The sequence below is a fragment of the Oryctolagus cuniculus genome, chromosome 11, assembly GCF_964237555.1.
Source record: "Oryctolagus cuniculus chromosome 11, mOryCun1.1, whole genome shotgun sequence".
Classification (NCBI taxonomy): domain Eukaryota; kingdom Metazoa; phylum Chordata; class Mammalia; order Lagomorpha; family Leporidae; genus Oryctolagus; species Oryctolagus cuniculus.
This window is the reverse complement of record NC_091442.1, coordinates 11,566,438-11,572,449: the sequence shown is the minus strand read 5'-3', so window position 1 is coordinate 11,572,449 and position 6,012 is coordinate 11,566,438.

Below are 6,012 nucleotides of genomic sequence, written 5' to 3'. Positions count from 1 at the left end.
AGCCCGGCCCAGCCCTGACTGTTGCAACCATCTGGAGAGTGAGCCAGCAGATGGAAGATCTCTCTGTCTCTCCCTCTCAAGCCACAACTCTGATTTGCAAAATACATAAATACATCTTTTTAAAAAATACACAATGTTGGAGCCAGCATTGTGGCACAGTGGGTTAAGCCACCACCTATGATGCGGGCATCTCATGTGGGTGCTGGTTCAAATCCCAGCTGCTCCTCTTCTGATCCAGTCTCCTGCTAATACTCCTAGGAAAGCAGCAGAAGATGGCCCAAGTCCTTGAGCCTCTGCAACCACGTGGGAGACCCAGATGGAGTTCCAGGCCCCTGGCTTCAGCCTTGTCCAGCCTGGGCGATGTGGCCATTTGGGGAGTCAGCCAGTGGATGGAAGACCTCTCTCTCTCTCTTTCTCTCTCTGTCACTCTGTCTTTCAAATAAATAAATAAATCTTAAAAAAGAAAAGAACTACACGCACACACAATGTTGAGCTAATGAAACCAGATGTAAAAGACCCATCACGCGAATCTCACTATGCTGAGTGCAGGAGCAGACAGCAGAAGCCAAGCGCCGAGTGTCGGGGGCACACTCACCCTGCCCATCCAGGCAGCGGTTCCCTCTCGGGTTAGAGCAAGATAAGCCACACAGGGGCTTCAGGACGCCAGCCACGTTCCTTTCCCGAGCCCACGTGGCGATTTCACGGGGATTCGCACTGTAATAATTCGTTATGTTCTACATTTCTGTCTTCCACCCTCCTCTCGGAGTCCTCTGCCTCCTAGTCCAAACAGGCGTGAAAGCCTGCAAAAGAAACAAACGCAGACCTCCATGCAGATCCTCCGACCGAGTTCCCCCACTCCACGCAGATCCTCCGACCGAGTTCCCCCACTCCACGCAGCTCCTCCGACCGAGTTCCCCCACTCTGATGATCCACCCTGCGGAGAGAGCCACGCCCTCGGAGGCGGTGCACACAGATGTTGGTGGTACCGTTACTCCTACTGGCGCCCTACCTGAAAGAATCCGAATGCTCACTGACAGGCTGAGTACACTGGGGTGCATCCCCAACGTGGAGAAGGGTTTAGCCATTCACAGGTCTGCTCTCACAGGGCAGTTCCCGGAACAGAAAGTCCTCATCATGAATGGATAACCATGGAGGAAGGAGAAGACTTTAAATTATGCGTATTCATGAATGATTTCATATGCCTCCAATAAATAAATAAATGATGTGTTGATGGTGACCCCAGTGTTGTCAGCACATAACACACATTCAAACGGTAAAACAGCAAGGGGACATGTAAAGATCACCAGGGTGGCAGCAGTTAGTGCAGCGGTGACGGTGCCTGCGTCCCACCTCAAAGCACCTGCGTTCAGGGAGCAGACGCTGGGAGGCAATGGTGGTAGCTCAAGGAGTAGGGAGATGCAGATTGAGTTCCTGGCTTCTGGGTTCAGCCCAGCTTCCTACTAATGCACACCCCGGGGAGGCAGGAGACGGTGCCTGCCACCCACGTGGAGACACGGAGTTCTGGGCTCCTGGCTTCAGCCTGGCCCTGGTTGCAGGCATTTGGGGAGTCAACCAGCAGATGCGAGTCCTTTCTCCCTTTCTCTCTCTCTCTCTCTCTCTCTCTCTCTCTCTCTCATAAACAAATAAATAAATAAATACATTTTTTTTAAAGAACAAGAGTGATTACACCTGGGGGTACAATTCTGAGTATGTATTTCTTCTTCTTTTTTTTTGACAGGCAGAGTTAGACAGCGAGAGGGAGAGACAGAGAGAAAGGTCTTCCTTCCATTGGTTCACCCTCCAAATGGCCGCCACGGCCGGCGTGCTGCGCCGATACGAAGTCAGGAGCCAGGTGCTTCTCCTGGTCTCCCATGGGGTGCAGGGCCCAAGGACTTGGGCCATCCTCCACTGCACTCCCAGGCCACAGCAGAGAGCTGGACTGGAAGAGGAGCAACTGGGACAGAACCAGTGCCCCGACCGGGACTAGAACCTGGTGTGCCAGCACCGCAGGCAGAGGATTAGCCTAGTGAGCCGCGGCGCCGGCCTATTTTCTTCTTTATGCTTTTCACACTTCCCAGGTTTTCTACACTGAACTTGTCGGAGGGGCTTCTCCCCCTTCTTTTAATTTAGGTCCCAGGCCCCTTGCCCTGGGAGCCTGGGACCTGGCACCCGTCAGCCGCATGCGAGTGGCCTCCGTCTTTTCTCATTTTCTCTTGTTATTTTTGCCTCCATCACCCATCCCCAACTCCTCCGATCTCCCTCTCCCCCACAGACACCCACTCGAGTGTATTTAAAGCATGTTCTTTCTCTCCATCTGCCACGCACTTGTGTGGATGCGTGTATCCAAATAGACACGGGCAGGAACGCATCGGAGACAAAGCCCTCGCGTTGTTTTCTCCGTGTTTGACTTTGTTACACGAACGGCGCGGAGCCGGGCACCCCGTGGGCCCTCACTGCCTTCACGCCACATCCTGTTTCTCAAATCATTGCTGGCTGCTGATTGCCGATACAGCCCAGCGCTTCGCGGTCCACCGCGGGCATGCACTGGCCAGAATGATGGACAGTGTTCCCCAGGGGAGGACTCACTACCAAAGGACTACATTTCCCAGCCTCCCCTGCAGGTGGGTGGGGCCGCATGACGGAATTTTAGCCCCTGATGCCAGCCGGATGAGATATGCGTCACCTCTAGTCTGGCTCCTTTCTTCCCCTCCCAGCTGATTGGGATGTTGACTTCCACAGTGACCTTGGGAGCCAAGGTCACCGTCAGACTAGATGAGCCAGACTGCTGCCGGCCACACTCCCTTCACTCTATTATGTGAGCAAAGGAACTTCCACTGGGTTTGACCCTTTAGATACTTGCCTCCAGAGTTGATTTCTCTGGATGCCTAACATTAACCCTGATCCAAACAACAGGATTGGACTTATGACTGCCTAGTGCTGGCCACTGTTGCCCAAACTCCTTGAAGAAATACATCTGTGCCTGTGCACCTGCAGGCGGCATCTTTGGGTCTCTGCAGGGGTGTGGGCTGCGGGCTTTGTGCATACTCTGTTTGCTGACAAGTCAAGGACAGAGTCGTCCAGCTTTGAGGGGCGGCGACAGCATCACCGGGAGCCTGGCCGCTCAGATTGACTTCCTGGGCCACCTTGAAACTCTGTGAGCTTGGCGTAACCGTTGATGAGATGACTTAGGGAGGCCGGCCTGGTGGCGCAGCAGGATGGGTGGCACTTGTGCTGCTGGCTTGCCATGCCTAAGAGTTGGCTCGAGTCCCGGTTGCCCTACTTCTGACCCAGCTCCCTGCTAATGCACTTGGGAAGGCAGTGGATGATGGTCCAAGTGCTTGGGTCCCTGCCACCCGCATGGGAGACCCTGATGAAGTTCCAGGCTCCTTGCTTCAGCCTGGCCCAGTCCGGGCCACTGAGGCCATTTGGGGAATGGACCAGTGGATGGAAGATCTCACTCTCGCTCTGACTCTCCCTCCCTCTCTGTAACTCTGCCTTTTAAAGTAAGTAAATCCTTTTGTTATTGTTTTGCTGTTTTTTGATATTTATTTATTTGAAAGCCAGTTACGGAGATGGAGAGGGAGAGAGAGAGAGAAAGAGAAAGAGAGAGAGAGAGATCTTCCATCCACTGGTCCATTCCCCAAACGGCCACTACTGCCAGAGTTAGGCCAATCCAAAGCCAGGAGCCAGGAGCTTCTTCCAGGTCTCCCACGTGGGTGCAGGGGCTCACGCACTTAGGCCATCTTCTGCTGCTTTCCCAGGCACATTAGCTGGATCAGAAGTGGAGCAGCCGGGACTTGAACAGGTGCCCATATGGGATGCTGGCGCTCCAGGTGGTGGTTTTACCCACTATGCCACAGCACCAGCCCCAAAGTAAATAAATCTTTAAAAAAATTTTAAATAAAAGTAAGGCAAAGACTGCTTTTTCTACATTCATATGTAAGTGAGCATGTGTGCCTATGTGCAATACTTTACAAAAACCAGTGGCACATGGGCCAAACCCTGAACTAGGAACAAAAGGCACCTCCTTTCTCTAAATTTCTATGTAGACATCTACTCCCTGCTCCGGGTTCTTAGCTCCGTGGCAAGGTCTGTTTTGCATCTACACAGCAGGGTTACAACATGTTACCTTGCCTGCAGTAGAGTGATTGAAAGAATAAGCTAATGAGCAACCCAGGCAAAGACCCATCAGAACAGGAGCCGTCTGTGGACAGCCGGTGCCCCAGGAGCACAGGCACTGGACAGAGCAGCACTGTGCACCCTGTGAGGCTCCGTGGAGACCACAGCCCTGCTGGGCACTGGTTTCGGGGTGCAGGGGTTTAGTCTCCACATTTCAGAAGCTGAGGAAGCAGGCGACTGTTGGGGGCTCAGTTAGAAGCAACCTGTCCCGGTGACTAATCCATCTTTCACTCCCAGTATTTTTATTTGTCCCAGCAGAAATGTGCATGAGTCACAGCTCTCGCGGGAGAATCTCTTTTAAACGCAGCATTGTGTGTACCCCTCCGGGCCAGCAGACCTGCAGGGCCTGGGTGCTGTAGGCAGGGGGCTAATGACGTCAGCAGCTCAATAAAAGCTGTCGAGTCACGCTAACCCCGCTCCGTTCCCCCACAGCCGTCAGCCGCCATACAATAAAGAAAGAAGGAAAAATGGAACTGGTGGCTGACTGGGGATGTGGCACCGGAGCTATTTAGGGTTACGTCCTCCTACCCACGACTTTGCCTTCTCCCAAGACCCTGCCACCAGCCATCCTCCTTCCAGAAAACCCACGTGACTGATCAGCTCTCAAAGCTCCACTCCGAAATCCCTGTGATGTACGGATCCGTCTCACCCTCTCCCCATCACGATTCTATTTCACCTGTCTTCCCACAGCCTTTGAGTAGAAATTGTTTTTTTAAGATTTATTTTATTTATTTGAAAGACAGAATTACAGAGGGAGGTAGAAACAGAGAGAGAGAGGTCTTCCATCCGCTGGTTCATTCCCCAGATGGCCGCAACAGTCAGAGCTGCGCCAATCCGAAGCCAGGAGCCAGGAGCTTCTTCCGAGTCTCCCACACGGGTGCAGGGGCCCAAGGACTTGGGCCATCTTCTACTGCTTTCCCAGGCCATAGCAGAGAGCTGTATCAGAAGAGGAGCAGCCAGGACTCAAACCAGTGTCCATATGGGATGCTGGCACTTCAGGCCAGCGCGTTAACCCACTGCACCACAGCGCCGGCCCCTGAGTAGAAAATTTCTACTCCACGCCTTTCAACCCCTTTGTAGCTTCCTTTCTGGAATGTGACGTCCCTTCCACGTGAGTGTGTTCTGTCTCCAGCCTGGTGATGATGAAGACGTGACGTCACATCTCCAGCGGGGCCCCCACTAGCAGTGCGGCTTCATCTCAGGGCCTCTCTTTCTGTCATCAATAAGTGGGGGTGCCGATGATCATGATAATAAGGGAACAATCGTCCGTCGTGTCTCCTGAGCCACCGCACCTGCTGGGGTTTCCGTTTATTTCGCTGACTGCCGTCTCCCCAGAATCTGGAACAGATCCCAGCACCACGTAGGTGCCAGCTGTGGTCTGACCGTGCTCCCCAGGTTCATGTGTTGGAAACCAAGTCCCCAGTGCCACAGCATTGGAGGTGGCGCCTGGTGGGAGGTGAGCAGCTCTCGTGCAGGCGCTATGGCGAGAGGGGATTTGTTGGGACAGCGAGTTTGGCCTGCCTTCTGCCACCGGCTGGCGCGGCACCATGGCCCTCACCTTGGCCAGCGCCAGGCTCCGGGGCTTATTCTCTTCCTGACCCGTGAGCCCCATCCTCTGCTTACAGACAACTCAACCTCTAGGACGGATGGAGCAGCAGACAAGGGCTAAGGCAGGCAGCCGCCAACCTCGGCCAAATCCGTGAATGCGTGGGTCGTGGCCATCGTTGGCTAATCCTAGGAAGCCCGCCGTCCTCCCAGGAGGGGACTCCCAGGTTGGCCTTCCCGCCCCCCACCCCCCGCCCACATCTGAGACCCTCAGGCCGCAGACTGTTC